Source organism: Macaca fascicularis, chromosome 14, assembly GCF_037993035.2.
Source record: "Macaca fascicularis isolate 582-1 chromosome 14, T2T-MFA8v1.1".
In the NCBI taxonomy this organism is placed as follows: domain Eukaryota; kingdom Metazoa; phylum Chordata; class Mammalia; order Primates; family Cercopithecidae; genus Macaca; species Macaca fascicularis.
Window position 1 is genome coordinate 130533361 of NC_088388.1, and position 21992 is coordinate 130555352.

The following is a 21992-nucleotide window of genomic DNA, read 5'->3' on the forward strand; positions in this document are numbered from 1 at the left end:
TAACAAGACCCCGTCTCTACAAAAACAAAAAAACCAACAAAAAAAGAAAAACTAGCTAGTCCTGGTGGTCCTGGCTTATGCACTCCTAGGTACTTAGCTAGCGTCCGTTGTCTCAGCTACTCTGGAGACTGGTTGGAGGTTGTGGGGCGATGATTGTGCACGGACTTCAGCCTGGGTGACAGCAGGACATCCATCTCCAAATAAATAAATAACGCAAGCGCCACAAGTGGGCCAGATTTGCATCTTGAGTCGTAGAGCACCACCTGCCCAAACACACCCTTCCTTTCCCACACTGCCCACATTATCTGTCTACACTCCGTCCCTGTCTACACTCAGTCCCTGTCTACACTCTCAGTCCCTGTCTACACTCCGTTCCTGTCTACACTCAGCCCCTGTCTACACTCCGTCCCTGTCTACACGCCATCCCTGTCTACACTCAGTCCCTGTCTACACTCCGTCCCTGTCTACACTCAGCCCCTGTCTACACTCCGTCCCTGTCTACACTCCGTCCCTGTCTACACTCGGCCCCTGTCTACACTCCGTCCCTGTCTACACTCCGTCCCTGTCTACACGCCATCCCTGTCTACACTCAGTCCCTGTCTACACTCAGCCCCTGTCTACACTCAGCCCCTGTCTACACTCCGTCCCTGTCTACACTCCGTCCATGTCTACACTCCGTCCCTGTCTACACTCAGCCCCTGTCTACACTCCGTCCCTGTCTACACTCCGTCCCTGTCTACACTCAGTCCCTGTCTACACTCAGCCCCTGTCTACACTCAGCCCCTGTCTACACTCCGTCCCTGTCTACACTCCGTCCATGTCTACACTCCGTCCCTGTCTACACTCAGCCCCTGTCTACACTCCGTCCCTGTCTACACTCCGTCCCTGTCTACACTCTCAGTCCCTGTCTACACTCCGTCCCTGTCTACACTCCGCCCCTGTCTACACTCCGTCCCTGTCTACACTCAGCCCCTGTCTACACTCAGCCCCTGTCTACACTCCGTCCCTGTCTACACTCTCAGTCCCTGTCTACACTCCGTCCCTGTCTACACTCCGTCCCTGTCTACACTCTCAGTCCCTGTCTACACTCTGTCCCTGTCTACACTCTGTCCCTGGCAAGCGGATGGGCTCACAGTGAGGATGCAAACAAAGATGGGACAACTGACCAAGTGAATCCAGAAAGGATGTTTCTGGTTATATTGAGTGCGTTAGACTAAGTCGAACCCTCCCACAGAGTGTAAAGTAGAAGATAAATAAAACAATGTACTGGTGTGTGTGTGTGTGTGTTTCTGTGTGGTGGGGTATGTGGAGTGTGTGGTGGGGTATGTGGTGTGTGTAGTGTGGGATATGTGTGTGGTGTGTGATGTGTGTGTGCTGGTGTATGTGGTGTGTGTGGGGTATGTGGAGTGTGTGGTGGGGTATGTGGTGTGTGTAGTGTGGGATATGTGTGTGGTGTGTGATGTGTGTGTGCTGGTGTATGTGGTGTGTGTGTGGTATGTAGTGTGTGGTGTGTGATGTGTGTGGTGTGTGGTGGGGTATGTGGCATGTGTGGTGTGTGGTGTGTGTGTGGTGTGTGATGTGTGTGTGCTGTGTGATGTGTGTGTGCTGTGTGATGTGTGTGTGCTGTGTATGTGGTGTGTGTGTGGTGTATAGTGTGTGGTGTGTGATGTATGTGGTGTGTGGTGGTGTATGTGGTGTGTGGTGTGTAGTGTGTGGTAAGCCATGTGTGTGGTGTATGTGGTGTGTGTGGTGTGTAGTGTGTGTGGTGTGTAGTGTGTGGTGTGGGATCTGTGTGGTGTGTGGTGTGTAGTGTGTGGTGTGTGGTAGGTGGTGTTGTGGTAGGTGGTGTGAATGTGGTGTGTAGTGTATGGTGTGTGATGTGTTTGTGGTGTGTGGTGGGATATGTGGTATATTGTGGGATATGTGGTATATGGTGTGATATGTGGTATGTATGTGGTGTATAGTGTGTTGTGTGTTGTGTTGTGGGGTATGTGGTATGTGTAGTGGTATGTTGTGTGTGGTGTGTGTCTGTTATGTGTGTCTGTGGTGTGGTATGAGGTGTGTGTGTGTGTTGTGTGGTGTGGTATGTGTTGTGTGTGTTGTGTGGTGTGATATGTGGTGTACGTGTAGTATGGTGTGTGTGGTGGGGTGTGTGATGTATGTTGTGGTATATGGTGTGTGTGATGTGGTATGTGTGGTGGGGCGTGTGGTGTGTGTTGTGTGTGTTGTGTGCGTGGTGTGTGTTTGTGGTGTCTATAATAGGTGGGTTGTGTAGTACGTGGTGTGTGTGTGTTGTGTGTGATGTGTGTGGTGGGTTGTGGGTTGTATGTTGTGGTATGTGGTGCGTGTGTGGTGGGGTGTGCGTTGTGTGGTGTTATATGTGGTATGTATTGTTTGGTAGGTGTGGTACTATGTGTGTGTGTGGTGTGTGGTGTGTATGGTGTGTGTGTTGTGTGTGTGGTATATTTGTATGTTGTGTATTATCTGTGATGTCAATTTATGTGGTGTGTGGTGGGGTATGTGGTGTGTGGTATGGAATGCGGAGTGTGTGTCTGTGGTGTGGTATGTGGTGTGCGTGTTGTGTATGGTATGAGTGGTGTGTATGTGTGTAGTGGGGTGTATGGTGTGTGGTATAGTATGTGGTGTGTGTGGTGTGTGTGTGGTGTGTGTGCATGCGTAGTGTGTGGTATGTGGTCTGTGTTGTGGTATGTGGTGCGTATGTTGAGCGTGTTGTGGTATGTGTGTATGGTGTGTGTGCATGTGTGGTGTGTGGTATGTGGTGTGTGTCTTTTGTGTGTTGTGGTATATGATGCATGTGTGTTGTGTGTGTGGTGTGTTTCTGTGTGTGCTGTGTGGTATGTGTGGTGTGTGGTGTGTGTGTGGCTGGGTGTGTGCTGTGGTATGTGGGGTGTGTGTGTGCGTGCATGTGTATGTGAGAGAGATCAACGGGGGTCCCAGGCAAGGGGGATGAGTGGGCTGTTAGCAGAGGAGGAAGCGCAGCCCAGGAAAGGTGCAGCCTCGCTTTCCATAAGCACCTTGGGTCCCCAGGTGCCCCTGCGAGGTGTGGGAGTGGGAGACTGAGTGGGCACGAGGGTATCGCCACCTGGGTGCGTGAATGAGTGCAGAAATACAAACAGCTGGGAGCCAGAGGATCCTGAGTCCATCAATTCTTTGCAGAAGAAAAGTCTGATGGATTGAAATTGTCAGCACAAGAACACTGTGAACAATAGCAGGGAGATACTGTTTCTCTCCAGCCCAGCTGTGGTGAGTTACTTCTTAATGGCAAGGTAGGGAGATACACACCAGGGACAATCCTGAGGGTGACAGGAGATGCCTGTGCCAGTTATTTATTATGGGAGAGGAAGGTGTTCCTTCTACTTTTTTTCCTTCCATCACCCACTTCTTTTCTGTGATAAATGGGGGCTGAGCTGTTTGTGTTATGCAGAGGCTGACAAAATGAGGCGATCAGATTGGAAATCAAAGCTCTCACCATCGCTGGCAGTGTGCCGGGGACTTCGCGGCCACCTCCCATGGCGGGGGCAGGAGGAGGGGGAGGAAGCAGCAGCTGTCGTTTCTTCCCTAGGAGTTGCTTTTGGTTTTACTTTTATTTCTCCCAAGAGGAGAGGAGCTGGAGAGGGCAGCCAAACTAGCACAAGAAAGAAAAGGAGAAAGAGGGCAAGAATGGAAATGCAGGAGAAAGCCCTACCAGGAGGCAAGGGGAGAGGGAAGTGAGAAGGAGGGAAGAAGCCTCCAGACTGCCTTTTTCCGATTTGTGCTGGCTGCGACCTTGCAGCCTGTTTCTCTGCCAGCTGCCCCTCCTTCGCTGTGAGAGGTGTTTGTTTTCCGTGACTTGTAAAGCGTGGTTTCATTTACAGGGTGAGTTGGAAAGGATTCAAGCATCTGCTCCTTTCAAATGTTGGGAAACTGAGGCACGGCACATTCACTTGCTTCTTTCGGGCCTTATTGTCAGTCTTATGATCCTGAGAGTTCCAGAAACTATTTCCATCTCCAGCTTCCAGGAGGAATAACTTTTTCAGGCCTTTGCTTTTCTAGTGCGTTCTCCCAAAACACCTCCTATTTCAAACTGCCCCCCAGAGTCCCTGAGCCTGAGTCGTACGGGTTGACTCTGCCCTCTGGTGGATCGAAAGGTGGTGAATGAGGCGGAAAAGGGAGCTCATTCCAGAAAAACATGCCCTGGCAGGCTTCCCAGGAAAGTCTTTGGTTAAAGCAACCCGAACCCAAAATGAATACAGCTCAATATGCTGTGATGTATTAATACCCTGATAAGCGAGTCAGAATGTGTTTCCAAATAGACCTATTACATAAGTGGCAATAAATACTAACCCATCTCTCACCTTGCGCGGTGAGCGCAGAGACAGGGATCTGTAGTGTGGGATTCCAGGCAGGCTCGGCGATGCTGACCTTCTGATGGATGGGGAGTCCTGAGCCCTCTATAACACAGGTCCCCTGTGACATCCACATCACACAATCATGCCCTTTGCCCACCTTTTTAATGACTTTCTATTTTGTTTTACAACCAGCAATCTGCTGCATGTGCTGGTCAACAGTATGTGTCTTTTCTGCTGTGGCTTGCTGCCTTGGATGCTTTTATGGGCATTGATTCCCTCCACTGCTTCCCCAAAGAGGTTCTTTTCCTTGAGCCAGAGCGGCATTCCGGCAGATTACAGTGTCTGCCACTCTGCACTCCGATTTATTGCCATCCTGGGTTTTATTCTCTCCTACATTCGCAGCCAAGCCTCATTCATTTTGTTTTCTGGGGCGAGCAAATGGAAGAAGTTGCTATTAATAGGAGAACGAATGTCATGCCGGCAGACTTAGTGAAGTCTGACTTTATAGTCTGCGAGTCCCAGAGCCAAGCTCTTGTCTTAGATCCACCCTTCCCCATCCAAGGGACTGAACCAAGTGGGATGCTGGCCTGGGCGTTGGCCCTCTGAAATATTTACACTCTTCTGGCGTTTGTCAACAAAGGATATTCTCATATTTGGGCACTCTCATCCATATGTCCTCTACTTTTCCCTGTGACCGTCAGTTTACATTTGGCAGAAGGGCTATCTGGGGTTGTAGATGAAGTCTGAGGGCAGGTGGCTGGGGAGAGGATGCTGGAGAGGAGAAGCACATGGCAGTGGTATAGGATGGTTTGCTTCTCAGCTTTCCCAGACACTGAAGTATGTGAATCCAATTAAAGTTGTTCTGCGAGTGGTTTTTTACATTGATAAACATGTTTACTAATCATTTATCACAAATTAAATAGTAGAGCAATTTCTAAACAATGTCCTGCAGATAATGAATGCCTTTTGAATATGCATACAAAATGTTACATCTCAACTGTTGCTAGTCCCGTTTACTCTCTCAGCTGTAGAATTTAGAAGCTGCCCAGGGACTGTAGAGAGCACGACATCAGATGTTGCCTCTCCAGGGACCATCCTCAGATCTTTGCGGACTGGCCGCAGGCTGTCCAGATGTATATCTCCTTCATGCAGAAACAGGAGCCTCAAAGAACCTTCCAGTGGGTTATAGTTGTGGGTGTAGTTCACCCAACCAACTTAACTTGCCAGGGGATCACACAGGTACAAGAGGCTGATAAGGTCAGAAATCACTATTGACAGTGTGGGAATGTTTCTTCCGGATGAGTTGGTGTCACTACTCCCAGCAGGTTATTGAGTGAAGAATTCTCTTTAGAAAGTGCCCCTGGAAAAGTGTGGTTTGCAAAAGAATTGCGCGCGCGCGTGTGTGTGTATATGTGTGTGTTGATGGGTTGGATGGGGTGGGGTCTATTGGTCATAGACTCTAGAAGAGGAATTTGGAGGCGGCTGTACAGGGACTTGGTGTCCAAAACTGTTTGCATTTCTGGAACAGCAATGTTGTGCATACAGCTGTGTACACATTGTTACTATTGAATCTCTAAGTGATGGTTTAGAAACAACTTAGGGGGTAGCTTTCCTGCATCTCACACATATATTGATTCAGAGCGTCTGGCACTATCCTCGGTAAAGTAACAAAGGGAAGCAAACCGATCCCAGGAGTCCTGAGTTGAGGTGTTGCTCTTCCCAATGAGCCGATGTATCAGAACTCTGGGTAACTGGACCCAGTAGCTTAGGCCCTCTCAGTTCCCATTCTTGCTTTGAAGACAAGAAAAATGTATCTTAAGACAGAATTCCTAAAGACAGACCTCAGGTGGGTTTTTCATGCCTACCTAGAACTAAGATCAGCTTCGGTTAATCTACAGCTTCCTCTGGGCTCTACCTCAAAGTCGTGGAAGGAAAGACTTCTCAGGAAATAAAAACTGATTTTTGTTGTTATTATTTTTCTTCAGTGCACACACAGAATATCTGTCCTCCAACACCAGTGATTTCAAATTGGGGCTCCGAGGACTGTATTAGAAAGACCAAAAAAAGCAGACAGTACAGGAGGTGCCAAATGGATACAGCCTCAACGTTCTAAGCTTTGCCAAAACTGTATGTCTTCTCCCACTATTTCCTCAGTTCTGTTCACCTTTTTCATCTTCACCTACCTCCATTTTCTTGAGTTTTCTGGTGCAGTTTTGGTCAGGCTTTTTATTGAGAACAAACTCATGTCCTGCCAGTGATTGTACAGCCTTCCTGTTTCTCTCTGGATGTTCTGCTGGTCATTGAACATTCTTAACAGGTTTGGATGAAGCTGAAATGTAAATGTATCTGATTCTTAATTAGAAGAATCCAGTTCCAGAGTGTGTTAGGACTTTGGGAGTAGGGGATTTGTTTTCACAGTAAATATTCTTAGAAGGAGAAGGGAACCTAGTCTGATATTCCCAGAGGTGACCAGTGATAGGAAATCATCTTGACAGATGAAAACACTTGCATCTAGAAATCAGTTGAGTAGTGGGATGGGGGCAAGAAAGCAAAGCCTCGCAAGTGGGAGTTGGTTCAGCTTTGTTAGGGAGATGCAAGGAGATACTACACCAGTAGTCACAAGATCAAGAGGTATGGAATGTGGCTCTCAAGTGGAAAAAAAAAAAAAGGAAGATACCACATTTTCCATTCTCTTCCTTGTTTTTTTAATTCCTGTGATAATTACAATGAGAGGAGCAATCATGTTGCTAATTTTACTTCATGCATTTAAGTTCTAATTAATACTATCTGGTTCTTCTGCGTTCTGGTGAGGTGAAATACAGCATGCTCCTTTGCACTTACACCCTTCTTTCTCTCACGAATTCGCATAGGAAGTGAAGGCATGTGGCATGTATCATATTTTAGTAATTGGCATCCCTGCCTTCACAGTTCTACACCACTTTCTAGTCTAATCTCCTGGATGTTTTCTTCTCTCCATTCACCTTGGCAAATGTGGAACAGCTAAGGGTTTCAAACAGCCCTGCCCCTCAGAAATAGGGAAGTTTGATGGAGTTGCAAGCAGCTGACCGGAGCCGCTAGCAGGCTCTTCACGGATCCCCATAGAGCTTTCTCATGGTGAGAACTGCACAGCTGAGGCCCCATAGACATTACCATTGTCCTGTACAGAAGAGGAAACCGAGGCCCAGGGCGATGAAGTGACTTGCTCACCATCACACATTTCATAGCCTCAGATCTGGGATTTGAGATGTGTCTCTGCCTCCAACTTTGTTATGATGATGCCGTGAGATATGAATTATATGAGAAAGGGCTTTGCATGCTGTCATACGCAGGAAAGTTTGAGCTATTATTTTTCTGGTTAATTATCAAAAACATTGTCATGAAATGTCTGCTGCATTCTCCCTTCTCATTTTGCAAGCTTTTATGGAGCACAACACGTTGCTTTGTGACTTCTAGCGGCGTAGCTCACATGTGCTATAGATGCAGGCGTGCTAGGCTTCTGGCAGCCCGGCGTGAGTAACCATGGAGAACAGTTGGAGAGGTGCCAGTGTTGGGCTGTGTGTGAGGCCAGCTATTGTCTCAGAGACACCTGGCTTAGGACAGATGCCTGCTACAGTGTGCCTTCATGTCAAGCAACTGATATTTACTGACTGCCTGTGATAATGAACTAGGCACAATAGTTGCGAGAGGCTGAAGGAAAAAAGATAAAGAAAATACACAGGCCCTGCCTTCAGAATTGCCATATGGGTTGGCAAGAGTTATGATGGAACTCTATGAAAGTGCAGCCTTGTTGGGTCGAGGGAGCCTTGTGAAGGAAGGGATGTGTGGGGGAGCATGTAGGGAGGGGTGCTGGAGACAGAGGGGCAGCATGGGAAATGGATTGGGGCATGGGAGAGCATGCCACCGTAAGGAAGCTGCAGGATCCCAGCCTCAAGGTCCTGGCACGTTCTTCTGAACTCTTTGAGCTTCATCCTGAAGACAGTGGGAACCACTGAAGGCTCTTGAACAAGTGATTCTCAAACAGATTTGTTAGAAAGGTCCCTGCAGCAAAAAGAGTGACTGGACTGAAGAGGGTTGCGTGTGGAACCAAAAAACCAGGTGGAAGAGGCCCCCGCCCCCACTGCCTGGTGTTCAGAAGATAGTCCATTTAAGTTTAGGAAATGATTGGAGCTTGTGGTTGGAGGTTCAAAATTAGAGAGAATGCACGCAGGGAAATAACTAGCTCTTCTACCGCCAGGCTAGAGTCCCTTCCTACAGAGACCAGTTAATAGAGAACATCATCAAAGGCATCAGGAGTTTCTGTAAAGGACTTGGATAATTATTTGCCCAGTGTTGGTTGAAGGAAATTACTTTGGAATGAACAACTGATGCAGCTCAGGTGCCTGAGGACGGATTCCTCTGCCTGACCCTACCCCCATCTGTACCCCCAACCCCTGTCAGGATCTTGCCTGCTCCTTCCACCAGGGTGGGAACTCCAGCAGAGTGAAGGAAAACAACCCTCTCCTAAAGGCTTCCTTCATTTGGTTCAGACTTGGTCATTGTACTTTGAGAGTTAAATTTGGGCCTATTTCTTTCTGTATCCACCCGGTGTTTGTCATTCAATTGCCTGTGCAGGTTCCCTGCTTTATTTCATTTAAGTAGCTGTTATCTTCTTTGTATCATAAGCTCCTAAAATATAGAGTCAGGAATATGTTTTGTTCTGAAGAGTGAGCACTGAATCTTCACAGGCATATAAGCTCGATAAATAAATGTGTAATGTTGAACATGGTGCTGTAGCCATGTATTTGGTCACCTGGAAAATAATAGGGAAGGGAGGGGACAATGGCATCTGCACTCAGAAGGTTTGTAAACATTAACACCTCCATGCACCTGCAGAGTCTTTAATACTCTTCCCCTCAATACTTACGTTGACCCTCATTACAACAAGAACAGGGTGGGGTAGACCATTTTTCCCCATTGACACATATGAAAAGTGAGTCACAGAAAGACTAGGGACTCCAGCTTGTCACAACACAATGGATAAAGAGAGAAGCACCCCGCTGGACTCCATGGAAATCAAGCTACTAGGCATGGTTGCTGCCTCTCTCAAATAGGAACCAGCCAGCTGAGGTGATCGCAGATAAAATATACGAATGCATGGCAGCTTCCAGATGGCAGAAATCTTGTTAAAATCTGAGTAACACCCAGTGCATTGTCAAGCTTTCAAAATGTTCACTGCAAAATCTTACAATCCACTCACCCCAGAAAAGACTATTGCTAATTTTGAGTCAAACAATCAGGAGATGCCCACTGTCATCCAAAATCTTTCTTGAAGTAAGTAGCCTTAGGCTTATGAAAGAAAGAGCTGCACAGACTTAACCTCTGTAGGCTCCTTGTTGATAGATTATCTCCCTTGTCTCTCCCAGCACCATATTTATACTTATTTGTAAAGTTCTCCACAGAAACATGACTTCTACAAGCCCGTCCCTGACCCATTAGACTAGGCTGGGTTCCTCCACACACATCTACTTTCTGCACAACACCCATGGTTTCCTACCATAAGACACATCACACTTCTGCATTATAATCCTGTCCTTCTGTGCCTCTCTCTGCATGAGTCTGTCTTGTTTGCCTCTGCATTGAATTCCTTAAGAGCTGAACACAATGCATGGCACATAGTAGGTGCTCAATGAACATTTGTCAAATAAATGGGCATATAGTCCTATTCTAATGCACCTCAGTTCATCCACATCTTTAGAGATAATCACCTGAAGGGAATTTTAAGGCGTAAGTTAGAAGCACAGGCCGAGGGATGACTGTGAGTTGAATGGTTACCCAGGGGGCCTAAAGAATGGGCCACCAAGACCCCTGACACACAGCCCTCCCTGCCAGCCCTGTTTAGGTGGATTCCAGCACCTTAAGAGCGTACGGGTTTAGATGTCTGATGGTGAGAATGAGGCCTAACGTATTTGGGAAGGGCAACTCCCAGGAAGGGGACATTTCCATGCTTCTGTTTCTGGCAGTGATGGACTTCCCTGCCCCCATTATCTCTTCACCCTGGCTTGCTTCTTTCTTGCTTCCAAAGATGATTTTTCTCCTGCCATTAGGCTCTGCTCATCCGCTTTGCTGCTGTTGGGAGCGTATTCTCCAGCCTGGCATTTGAGGGCAGCTACAGCCGTCTCTAGTCTTTCTTCCTCGGTGTTCTCTCTCTGCTACCATCAGACCAAACCTTTAAAAATCTGCCCCAGAGCCACACCCAAATCTTTATTCTTTGTTTATTTAATTAATTAATTAATTAATTAATTTTAAACAGTCTCACTCTGTAGGTGGGACTATAGGCACAGGCCACCATGCCCAGCTATTTTTTTTTTTCTTTTTTTGTAAACAGGGTCTCACCATGTTGCCCTGGCTGGTCATGAACTCCTAGGCTCAAGCCATCCTCCCATCCTAGCCTCTCAAAACGTTGCGATTACAGGCATGAGCCACCGTGCCTGTCCCACACCCATATCTTTAGATGCCTTTTCTTCCTGGGGAGAATACCTTCTCACCTCTTTTCCATTTATTCAGCTTATCTTCTGTTTGGTTTGTTGCCTTTAATTTTTTTTTTTTTATTTCAATAAGTTAGTGGGGAACAGGTGGCATTTGGTTACATGAATAAGTTCTTCAGTGGTGATTTCTTGGATTTTGGTACACCCTTCACTCGAGCAGTGTACAGTGTACCCAAGGTGTAGTCTTTTATCCCTTGCCACCCCTGACCTTTTTCCCTGAGGCCCCAAAATCCAATGTATCATTCTTATGCCTTTGAGTCCTCATAGCTTAGCTCCCATATATGAGTTGGAGAACATACAACGTTTGGTTTTTCATTCCCGAGTTACTTCACTTAGAATAATAGTCTCCAGTTCCATCCAGGTTGCTGCGAATGCCATTATTTTGTTCCTTTTTATGGCTGAGTAGTATTCCATGGTGTGTATATATGCGTATATCACATTTTCTTTATTCATTGGTTGACAAGCTTTTGGGCTGGTTCCATATTTTTGCAATTACAAATCGTGCTGCTATAAACATGTGTGTGCAAGTATCTTTTTCATATTATATAATGACTTGTTTTCCTCCAGGTAGATACCCAGGAGTGGGATTGCTGGATCGAATGGTAGATCTACTTTTAGTTCTTTAAAGAATCTCCACACTGTTTTCCACAGTGGTTGTATTTTTATTATGTTATTATATCCTTTATTTGTTTGCTGTCCACATGCCCCTGCCACCCACTGAACTCCCCAAATCCTCCCCCACCCCCCACAGAATGTCCCTTGTTAGTACCTAAGCCTGGCTGCATTGTGTCCCCTCACCTCTGTGTCAGTGTCCCAGGAGACAGAAATTTTCTTGGCCCTCCAGGGTCTCTTAGGCCAGGGCCAGAAGGACCCCCACTCCCGGCTTCTGGCTGCAGGATCTACCCTGCCTCGTGTCCTCTCTCCCAGGGGCAGGGCTCACCTGCTGTTGCCTGCTCCCAGTGCCTGACTGCAGACCACCCTCCATCTTTCTAGCACCTTCCTTTCCTTGCAGCCTCCCAAATAGCTCACACTCCCTCTCCGGAAGAGTTCCTTCTGATCACAAAGCATTTGTGAGATTTACACATAAGATTGCCTTTGTTCCCATTCTCTAGAGGCAGACTCTGGGATAAGGATTTGTGTGGTCATGACTTATTAGGGAAGTGGGCCTAGGAGAAAAGGTGGAAGGTGTGGGGGAAAACAGGCAGGACAGGGCAAGAAGTCAAGTGGAGGCTCGTTTTTAGGCAGAGACCCACCAGGGTGACCAGCCCTTTTGTAACTCCCGCCCAGGCTACTGCTAGGGGCCGCCCTGGGGGACGCAAACCCCAGGCACTTGTGGCTGTCTGTGGAGATGGGGGTGCAAACAGAGTCTCAGGCTGGGCTGTCAGAAGCGGAAGCACCCAGAACCCAGGAGCACACAGAAATGACGGAAGGGGCTGAGGGGCCTGGGCTGAAGGCTGACTTCCTGCTTTGTCCTCCACAGGGAGAGAGAGACAGTGAGGTGACTATGCAAATGGTGAGGCCCCCATCGAGGGGAGGGAGGGCTCTGGAATGACAACAGGCCCAGCAAAGGTAGTGTCCTCCCACTGGGAGCTTTCATCCTTCTGGGGGATGCATCCTGCTCCCCAAGGTGCCACGTCACCTGGGCTAACTATCTGGAGAGGTCCAGTTACCTTTTCTGCACTTAATTGCTCACATTTTCTTGTTTTAGTGAGTGTTGTCCTTCCGGACTCTGGGGACCCCTTCCTGTCAGCCTCCTCACAGGCCGCTAGAGAGAGGAGAGGTTTCTGTGGGCTCTACAGGACAGGGACAGAGGAGGGGCCTCCAGCCCCTGGAGTGTGCATCTGCATGTGGTCCTGCTCTCCTGTCCCGACTGTGTCTCACCTCCGTAGATGGTAGAAACGGAGCTCAGAAGCCAGTAGCCTCTCTCCTTAGAGGATGCCAGTCCACTCACCTACTGTGCCTTGCTCTCACCTAGGCCCCAGGCAGTCACGTGGGCACCGTGTTACCACCAAAGGTGAGAGGAAGTGTAGCCAAAATCACTTAGTGAGAGAACAGACCAGGCCCACCTCGAACCCAGACGTCCCCTTTGTCCCTCTGGAGTTCTAGCTGTATTTGACGTTTCTTCCTGTGAACTGTGGGGTTTGGATGTAGCAGAGACTCTCTGGATCTCTTCTTTGGCTGCGAACCAGATTCCTTCTTTCCAGCTGCTCCCTCCCACCACACATGGCCACATATGTACCTCATATGCATACACAGTCCCTGGGGCAAAGACCAGGTGGACAGGCAGCCTGCATGCTGCCCAGTTCACACACATGGGTGCCAGACTTCACACACACTAACTGGAAAGGAAATGGCAGCTGCATGTGGTCTGAGGTATGGTTTTGGTCTCCTAAGCCGTGATTTTTTTTCCCCTTTCAAGTCATGTTCAAGTTCTAAGTACAGATGGTACTTTAGGGTGATAGGAGTGTGCTAGAGGCAGGATCTAGGTCGGGTTCTGGGGTTTGATGGTTAAAGTGTGTCTTGACAAAGAATTGGAGGTGGAACTAGCCCCAGAGGTGAAGCCAGGAGTGACGCACACGCTGACTTCCCCAGAGGCCAGTGCATCCTTCGTACTCGCACCAGGCCTTAGGCATGGGAGGAACAAGGTATTTCCAGCCCCTTTTCTAGTGTGATTCCATGTGGCTAATCTATATGGTTCTTCCCAGTTTGCCTGAATACATCCTGGTTTAATCAGTATAATTTCAAAAAGTGTCTGGTTTGGACAACAATCAGTGTAACAATCAGTTTAATCAGTGTAGTTGCAAAAAAAAAAGTGTCTGATTTGGACAACTGCCAGGCTGGCCTAACTTGTCCAGGGACTGAATGGAGCCCCATTTCTTCATCCAGTGAGTGCCATAGTATGGGGTGACACACACTAGCCAGTGAGGGCAGGACTGGAGATGAAGCAGAGATGGAGGAGAGCCTGCAGATGGATTTGTTTCAGGGAATCCTGTTTCTTCTTCCCAGCTCCTTCCCTGCCAAGGAGGGCTGTCCCCCGGAGAAGAAAGAGACAAGCTCCAGTGTGCTACCATTTATAATCATCCATGATTCTTCGAGCTGGACTTTGCAGAGTTCTTCGCTTTGGTTCCCTGTCTGCTCTTTGTCTTCAGAATAAAGTGCAAACTCTTTTACAAGAGGGCATGTTGCACAACGTACCTGTAATAGTCAGGGGTCCAACAGGGAAAACATGGCATCCTCAAATTGCATAATTTGAGCAGAGTGTAATACAGTGGATATTTACGAAGGTGTAGCCAAGGTGTAGGAAAACTGTAAGGGACAGTCAGGACCCTGGGACTATGAACAGGAAGGCACTGTTAACACTTTCAGGCCTGAAGGGATAAGGGGACGAGGTCATGGCTCCCACCAGAGAGAGGGCTGTGTGGAGAGGGTCACTAGCCAGGGGCGGTGATCTTTGATGGAGGGATATAGACAGCCAGTGGATAGACCCTCCTTCCTCCCCAACCCCATCTCCTGCCACTTCTTTCCAGTGGCAGAACAACAGGAGGCCAGAGGGCAGGGAGCCTGTCCACATGATCCGTGCTGGTCAGCCTGCACTGGGTGGTGGATGTGCGGCCACACAGAGAGCAGCGTGCTAGCTTGCTGGCTTCGTCCCTGCTAACTTTTCTCTTCTACCCGTGCCTTCTATTCCATATGCTCCCCATTTTCATCCTTCCACAAACTTGCCAGTATTTTCCCAGCTCCTTTGTGCTTTGCTCATGCTCCTCCTAGTGCTGGACATGCCGTACCTTACTCCTCCTTGCTGTTAACCAAGCTCTTTCCAACCTCGGCAGCCACCTTAACACTCACCAAGATCCAGATTGCCCTGAAAGCAACCAAAAGTCATGTGTGAGGGTTCTTGGAGTAGAGAAAAAAAATTGTATCTACTTCCTGACTTCCCAGAGCTCCACATGTGACAAAAAGATAAAGCATGGACATAATGCTTCCAGTACACACCAAGATAAAGTATGTCTGGAAAACACTCATGGGGAACAGCAAAATTTTGCAGAGAAAAGCTTGTCGATATATGAATTAATATTTAAACTTGAGCTTGGTGTGGCATAGGAATTTGCCTAACAAACAATAAGGAAGGGCATTCCAAATAAAGCAGGAAGTCACAGAATTCCCAATGTGAACAGAATATACAGGAAACAGTGAAAAGTGTTCTGATGAACCTACTGAATGTCATGTTTGAAACCGTGTGGGGTGGGAGCGTGTATTAGCCTGGGTTTTCCTTTTCAAGAGGATCTGTCTATCTGTCTGTCTGTCTGTCTGTCTGTCTATCTATCTATCTATCATCTATTCTAATCTGTCGAGAGACTTATAAGAATTGGCTCATGTCTGTAGTGTAAGTTTCAGTCCCAGTCCAAAGGCCTGAGACAAGGGAGCCAATGTCCAAGGACAGGAGAGGAATGTCCCAGCTCAAGCTGGAAGAGTGACATGCCCTTCCTCCACTCTTTCGTTCTATGCAGACCCTCAGTGGATTAGATGGTGCCCACCCACACTGGGGAGGGTGGTTCTTCTTTACGAAGTCTGCTGATCATCTCTTCTAGAAACACCCTCACAGACACACCCAGAAATAACGTGCTACCAGCTGTCCGGCATCCCATAGTTCAGTCAAATTGACACAGAGAATTAATCATCACAGAAAGTGAGGTGGAACTTTGTAGGGATCACTGACTGAAGCCCAAGCTCCAATGGCAGATGGAGTTCAGCGTGAATTCCCACTGAACTTTCTCTTGGCACTTCTGGGCTCTTTCCTTTACGAAAGGTTGGTCTCCATGACAGGATTCCAGAGACGCTCATGTGTGTTTGGACTATTTTGAATATGCTAGGGAAAGAAAAGGAAAGAAAAACTTCCAGGTTACCTAACTTTGGTCACCTAGGGGCAAAAGGCTCTGTTGTTTGTGGTTCCATGAGATGATGAAGATGCCCCACATTGCCCAGATTACCTTTTGCTAGAGTGTAGAATTTAGAGTTCTTGACTACATGTGTGTAACAGTTATTGAATCAAAAAATGGCTTGTGGAAGTTATGACTTACAAATAAGACATGACCTATTGAGCAAGCCCATTCTTGTTTCAGCATTTAAATTAGTATGGGGCCTTTGTCTTGGGTACAAATCAAAGTGTTGTGCCATTCATTTCGGAAAAGTCGTGGCCCACTAAACTCAACAGAGTTTGTTTTGAGAGGATGCTACTGTATTTGACAGGGACGGGAAGGACAGATGGTAGATGTGCTTATGGAGAATCTTTCTGGAGGTCCACAGAGCAAAGGCTTCTTGATTTATCGCTGAGACATTACAGAAGTGGAGGGGGACTGCCTCCTTGCACGTTATCACACATAATGACCAGGCACTGGGGGAGATGTGTGCATTTGCATTTGTGGGTGCAGGTTGGCGGGGACATGCAGAGTAATTATACTCACAACCTGGGCCTTTATTGGATGCAGGCCTCATGGTCTTTTATCTCTCGGGAGTTTGTGAAAGATGGGAGATTTTAATCAAATAATTAATCAGTGGACAGATATTTATTGTGTGCTTACTTTGTTCTCTGCACAATGTTCTGTAGAGACACAAGTGAAAATAAGACATGATCCTTGCTTTTCAAGAACTTAAAATCAATCAAGTCAGCAATGTTACATCCCGAAGATGAGAGAGCAGAACATGTAATAGCACAATAGATTTGTCTGATGAATTTTTACAATAAACAAAAGAATGTATTTACACGCATGTTTCCATTTAATCTTCTCATTAACCCCGTGCAAGAAGAGAGGTTATTTCTACTGCAGGTGATTTAGATGAAACCCAGTGGAGTGAGATAAGCTCTCTGAGGCCTGAGGGGCGTCAGAAACAGAGCTCGGACGTTCCATGTAACAGTCAGAATTCAGACCCTATTCTCTTCGCTCTCCCTGAGCCTCTCTCTGACTACAACTACCTACTAGTGGTGTGGGACTCATAGTGCAGTGTGTGCCACTGCTTTTGGTTTTGTTTCATTTTTCCTCCCCCTAATCCTTTCACCTGTGTCGTAAGTGTGCTGTCTGCTTCTTCCTAGGCATGATTAGTCCTCTTATTTTCATAGCTAGGAAAGATTCCATGGCATACCTCCGTTTTCTTGTGTAATGCAAAAATGGTAATCGTTGGGAGATGTAAGAACAGTGTGCAATGTGAGTCTAAGTCTAGTATTTTTGTCTCCCTATGACCCACATCAATTTTGTAAACTTGCACACAAGTTTACAGTCTAAAAGAAATTCAGTAGGGTCAAAATTAGCAGCCTCACTAGTGAAGCTTTCTCTTACAATAAAGGAGTAAGGTGCTGATATCCGAATGTTCAGTGCATTCATGGTGAAGTATCCTGTTTTGTTAATTTCTTGGTTTCCCCCAGAGAACACTTTCTCGCAAGAGCAGATGTGGAAGATGCACACGCCAACCCCATGGCAGCATGTGTGGGTATTGCTGAGCCATTTGCGTCGTGATGTTCCCCTGTTATGCTTGAGGGGAGGGGCGGGGCACACGCAGAATGCTCAGAGGAACCAAACTTAGGGGCAGCTGGAGCGTTTCTGTGAGATAAGAGGCAATTGTGACCAGGTGCTGCGAAGGGCGGAAGCACTTATTTTGCTGTGTTTTCAAGCATTGCTTGAGATGTGCTGCCTTTCAGACGCAGTTAAAGGGCCATTTGATAGAAGGAACGGTTGGACCGCACACTGTCTGGATCCATTATTGCCCTCAGATCTTCAGGCAGGTGTGTTTAAGAAAGGCCAAGCCTGGATTTTTCTCTCTTTCTTCAATAATCTTTCTCCTTATTTCAACACTCTCTTTGCTCATCTTTAGAAGTTTCCAAGCAGACACTCTCGCTTTTTTTTTCTTACAATTTCCAGGTTCTCTCTCTCTCTCTCTCTCTCTGTCTCTCTCTGTCTCTCTCTGTCTCTCTCTGTCTCTCTCTCTCTGTCTTCCCCACCCCCATCTCTCTCTGTCTCTTCTCTCATCCTAAATCCAAAAGTAGCTTCAGGACCTGAGTCCATACTTTTATGGTTCTATTTCTGCAGTGCACATCTTGGGCTTGCTTAATCATTTATTTTTGCTTTTCCTCTATGTAGAAATGCAGCATATGTAATAAAACAATTATTCCTCAGAAAGACATTCAGGACACAGAGAGCTGCATTTTTAGAGCATTGGAACAATAGGTGCAGCTGCAGAAAATTACAGGTATGGCAGAGTTCTTTCTCCATACTCTGAGTTCCATGCACGGGTGAGCATGTGCACATGTGGCTGGATCCTCTTTTGGCCAAATACATCCTGAATATTGACACAGGTGAGGCACTCTCAGTAATCCCTGCTCAAATAGTACAGGCCTATTCTCTAGAAAAAGACACTTATCCAAAAAGGAACATGGTGTAGACAGACACACACAGACTAAGAAGGGGACTGAGGCTTAGCACTGAAATGGAAAACAAATGCCCTTTCCAGCCTTTATTTCTCTTTGTCTGGATTCTTCCAGGATGCTGAGTATGCGAGGCCATGGGCTGTCCACGGGGGCCACACCCAGGAGGGGAGGGCCGCAGGAGGGGTGCTGATGGGAAAACCATTCACAGAGACACAGAAGGCTAATGACCACTGCCAGACGGCTGCAGGGTGGGGCAACTGGAGGGCAACATTGAAGCTGGAGGACAGAAGGGAGCTGGAGTTGCAGGGCCCAGTCCAGAATCCCCAGGGGCACAAAGCTTGTTCCTCTATTCTTCGTATACGTGACAGGATGGGCAGAGAGGATGCCAGCAGTGGGAGGGCGGTATATCTGGAGGCTGTGGACAAAAGGGGAGAGGCTTTGCAGGTCTGGTCTGAGAACATCCCACCCTTTTGATCACCCATCTCCCACCTCTTGTTGGCCTACATTGCATTGACTTGTGACTATTCCTCAATATCTGATGAGCGGCCATCTCCAGCTCAGCTCACCTGGATGAGTCAGGGACAGTGGAGTTTGAAACCTTACTCACTCTGACTTAATCACCAAAGTTAACCACCATCCTGAGAGAGGTGAGATATTGTAGCATGTTTCAGGAGCAGTTTTGTAGAAGGACTATGTTGAGGGCTGTCTCTGAAGAGAGAGAACTTGTTGTCTGAATTTCCCACCTCCAGCGCCTTCTCTGTGGCTGAGAGAGCAATTAGGCTCATTTTCACTTTTCTTTTTTTAACCTAGGAGCAATGTGTCCTCTGCATTGTTGAGGAGACTGGATAAATGAGACAGATAGATGGGGGCAGGTGTGAGATGGCGACAGAGTTGGCCGCCGAGGTACCTTTGTGATCCATCTCTGCAGAAGCCGGCATTCGTTCCGTGGGGATTCAGCAAGACTGATACCCAGCAGTGACAGTTTGGACATCTAAACATGACCTTGGATGTGCTCAGAACCGCAGCTGGAACTGTGCCAACTTCTCAGAGTAGTCTATCACAGTGGCCGCAAAACCATGCTGGAAATTGGCTGCGTTCTGAGCGGTGGTGCATCTGCAGAGGAACCTCTCCGCCCCTGTAGTGCGGTGCAGTGTTGGGGGACGCCTTCCATTTCTGTCCATTTTCAATAATTAGATGCTCACAAGGAAGCCCAGGACAGTCCTCTTGTATTCATTGGGAGGTTGTGAGATCCCCGTTGTGGGCATCGAAAATAATTATTCAAGCGGTTTAGTGTTTGTCAGTCAGCGTTTCCTGCACTGTTTCCACTCACCTGGTACTTGTCAGATTTCAGCTCCTGGGGAGGAAAAAAAAGGACTTTGCTTCTGGTTCCCCAGAACATACGGGAAAGTTCTATCCTGTACAGTGTTGGAAAACTGTTTCATACCAGGGTGCTTTCCTAGTGCCTGTTCACTCTGCAACTCGCATTTTGCCAGGACACACACATCTAAGTTACAGGTTCTCAGCGAGCTCTTCGGACCAGCGTCAGCAGCACTTGGAATTTTGTCAGAAATGCAGCCTCCCAGGCCCTGCCTGGGCCTACTGAATCAGAAACCCATGGAGTAAGGTCCCAGGAATCTCTTTTTAATCAGATCTTTCAGGCGATACTGATGCACGGTGAATTTGAGAAGAACTGATTCGGGTGTTCTTTTGGGAGGCCCTATAAGAACACTAAATTTGGAAAACAAAACAAAACAAAAACTGGCATGAATCCTGGTTCTGCAGTTTAATATCAGCATGGTTTCAGTCAATATGGCTAATGTTTCTTAGCCTCAGCTAATTTTGTCTGTAAACTGGCAATAAGTGAACCCAACCAAGTTTGTGAGATGATAAAATAGTGCGTATAATGGGCTCATGTAGTCAATTAACATTGACCGTGAATGTGAATTCATCCAGTTTCGTGCTTGGACCCAAGTGAAGGTCAGAGCAGTGGTCACCCTTCAGGTTATTAATATAAGCTATCCTAGATACATTACTAGCAAAGCAAGCTGCAAAGTGTGTTTTTGTTCTTGAGAGATTTCAAACCTATGCCGTTCCAAATTCATGTTTCAGACAAGGCAGTACCAGATGATAGTCATGGGGTCTGCAAGGAGCATAAGGGAAGGAAGGTACAACATCAGGTGCACCCTCCATTGACTGCACTTTTCTCCTTCTTGTTCACCCTCAGAGTCCATTCTGGATATTCTCATCAAAGCCACAAGAAAGGCTTGGAGCATACCCTTGACCAGTTCAAACTTCATGTGCATTCAAGTTACCTGGACATCTTATTAAAATGCAGATTCAAATTTGTTATCTCTGAGAGGAGGCCTGAGATTCTGCATTTCGGACGAGCTCCCACCCAAATGATGCCGATATTGCTGGTTTGCTAGCCACACTTTTGTGTCGTGTGGTGCTAGCTCAGTGCTTCTCAAACCCTAATGTGCATAAAGCTCATGTCTAGATATGAACTTCTAGATGTGACTTAAGGAATGACCAGGGGCCATCAGCACTGGCGTCACCTGGGAGCTTACTAAAAGTGCAGATTCCCAGACCTTACCTCAGACCTGCTGGATCAGCATCTGCACTTCAGCAAAATCCCCAGGGGGCCTCATGTGCACAGTAAAGCTTGAGAAACATGCGGAGCTGGCTTCACAACTTTGTTTATTTCCATAGAAATCTGTTATCACCACCTTGAAATCCTTATTCATGCTTGAACAAAATACCCTGTGTTATTTTGCACTGGGCCCCACAAATGGTATAAGTTGTCCTAGACACACTGCTCCGTATTAGTGGTTTTGAAACATTAGTGTGTGTATGACCCAACTGAGATGTTGTTATAAATTCCCAGATTTTCTGAATCAGTAGAATGAGGGTGAGACTAAGAATCTCTAATAAACCTCTCCTGTGATTCTAATATAAGTAGTCCATGTGCACTTTGAGAGATAGTCCCTGACCTTCTCCAAGGTAGGCCTTCACTCATTTCCAAGCTGTATCAGAATGGTGCCAGCGAGAGCCCGCATCTCATCTGCATTGCCAGAAAATGCAATAAGCTGCAAAAACCTTGTCGAGCACCTATGCCAAGGTGTTTCTTTTTGGGCAGTATTTCCCACAAGAGCTCTCAGCAAACTATCCATCTACACCTAAGTGATCCTTCCATAATGTTGAGACATTTACATAAGCAAAGTAGAAAGGATGCACAGTACAGGATTTCTCATGGGGACAGGGGTCTCCTGAAGAAGCAGGTGTGTACAATAGCAGTTGTTAGAGTTTTTATGGTCACAAACCATTTTGAGAATCCAATAGAAGCCATCACCTATCCCCAATGAAAAATTTACCTTTGCACCTTATGAGTCTCACACAGGACCAGGAATTAGAGGACTTGGCTGAGAGGTCTGACTTCTATGCTTTTAGCCTCGTTCCTTGGACAAGTCATCAAGCTATTCAGAACCCTAGAGTCATGATCTTTAAAGCAGAGAATGGGTAACAGTGTCAACCTCAGAAATTTGTTGCAAAAAATCAAAGGAGACGTTGAGCTGTAAAAGTGCTTTGTACACTGCAAAATAAGGTATACATTTGAGGCATCATTATACACCCTATGCTGCATTGTTATTTCCAGCATTATAGTCAGGATCAGGACACTGTGTTTGTAAATGTAGCCTAAGGCCA

General features: G+C 46.9%; 1 protein-coding gene across 27 annotated transcripts in view; it reads left to right on the plus strand.

The window, feature by feature from the left end:
- The window catches only part of NTM (neurotrimin), a 1404754-nt gene that overhangs the window by 1193092 nt on the left and 189670 nt on the right, over positions 1-21992 (plus strand). The window lies entirely within an intron of this gene.